The following is a 1,820-nucleotide window of genomic DNA, read 5'->3' as shown; positions in this document are numbered from 1 at the left end:
TCTCTATCTCTCTCCTCTCTCTCTCTTTTCTCGCTCTTTCTCTCTCTGTCCGTCTCTCTTTCTCTCTCCGTCTGTCTTACTCCCACGTCTCTCTTTTTCACCGGCTGTTTTTTCCCCCTAGTTCTCTTTCTCTCTCCGTCTGTCTTTTCCTCTCTCTTCTCTCTCTCTCTCTCCCTCTCTTCTCTTCTCTCCCTCTCTTCTCTCCCTCTCTCTCTTCTCTCCGCCTCATCTCCACCCGCCACCAATCTTCACCCCCCTTTCCTTCCCTCAGCGCACTGCCCCGCCCCCCGCCCCCTGCCTCTCACTGTGGTAACCCAGAGCCAAACAAAGTGCTTCAAAGTGGCTAAAGTGAGTAAAGTTTAGACTCCAGTCCGCCGGGGCTCTAATGTAAGTCAGGGGTTGAATTCAAGTTTGGGCGGCAAAATTATGTTTGCTTGGGGACTGAGTGGCGCGTTTCCCACCGACATGTCGAGAAGCTCAGGGGTAACGTAGGTGTGAAATGGAATTCTTGACGAGGTAATCGTATTTTCACATCATCATTAAACGGGTGATGATTCTTTTACCATCCCTCCTCCTCTGCATCACCTGGGCCAAAGGAGGGGGGCCCCCAAATCCCCCTCTTAAAAAATTTCCTCCTCCCCAAATCTGGGGCCGGTGCCTCCCCTCACCCCGAGCCAATCAGCGCCGGGTGTGTATCACGGATCAATCTCTCTGGGCCAATGGCAAGTGTGTTTAGGTAAGTAGGGATTTCAGTAGCCAATTACTGTCGTCATTAAGTTGGGTGAAGCCTCATTTGGTAAACTCGCCCCATGGCTCCGGAGTTGTTTAGCAACATCAAATATATCATCTGACACAGAGGAGGAGAGCTTAGTCGGTCGCTGTGTGCCGAGTTGGGCGGACGTGGGAGTGCGACATCTTTCGAAGCGACACTTAGAGAGAGAGAGAGAGAGAGAGAGGAAGAACCACATGTGTGAGTGCGAGGGAAACTAAATGACTTGTTGAATTGGACAGTGATTATTTTTTTTAATCGGTAGACGATTTAGTCGAAAATGGATTCGAGATCGATATCGCCGGATTCCGTCTTGCCCCGAGCACAGAACTCGACTCTGGTTCCGCTGCCTCCGACCGCCACGTCGCCCATGGACCTTAGCTACCCCGTGGTCTCCAAGCTCACCGCCAGCTCCCTCAGACACTGCGCCTCCACCAACAACAGTGCCACGTGCAGCAGTGCCGCCAGTGCCAGATCCACCCACGACAGTGAAACCACCTCCACCACCTCCAGCAGTTCCTCAGCAGCGGAGGCGAGCGCGCTCTCCCCCGCGGCGACCACAGAATCACAGCAGAGCCCCCCCGGCGAGGAGCCCCCAGGCCTCCACAGGGACACCCACAGCCACAGCTGCAAGCCCCACGGCGTCCGCCACACGCCCTTCTCCGTCGTGGACATCCTCGACCCCAACAAGTTCGTGGGCCGCGCGCAGGTCACGTCGAGCGAGGTCACCTCCTCCATCGACGACTCGCAGCTCCACGCCGCCGCCTCGGCCATCTGTGGTGAGTTGACCCCGAGGCGGGTTGGCCTTGGGCGCGGGGGCGTGTGTTGTGCTATTGCACGCATCTGTATATTTCAGATCATAGCTTAATATATTTCGGTCGTTCGTTGGTTGGCCTTGGGCGCAGGGGCGTGTGTTGTGCTATTTCTCAACACGCATCTGTATATTTCAGATCATAGCTTGATATATTTCGGTCGTTCGTAAATTACATAGGCAATGCATATAGACGGATGTACATAATAATTAACAAGATATTGAAATTCGAGACATAAA

The 1,820-nt window shown here is 53.9% G+C and overlaps 1 pseudogene; it reads left to right on the top strand.

The window, feature by feature from the left end:
* The first annotated feature begins 835 nt into the window (after positions 1 to 835).
* Positions 836 to 1,820, top strand: part of LOC119590110 — a 1,993-nt pseudogene continuing 1,008 nt past the window's right edge.

The sequence above is a fragment of the Penaeus monodon genome, chromosome 26 (genome assembly GCF_015228065.2).
Source record: "Penaeus monodon isolate SGIC_2016 chromosome 26, NSTDA_Pmon_1, whole genome shotgun sequence".
Classification (NCBI taxonomy): Eukaryota; Metazoa; Arthropoda; class Malacostraca; order Decapoda; family Penaeidae; genus Penaeus; species Penaeus monodon.
Note: the sequence above shows the minus strand (reverse complement) of the source record. Positions and strands in the feature narration are given on the sequence as shown.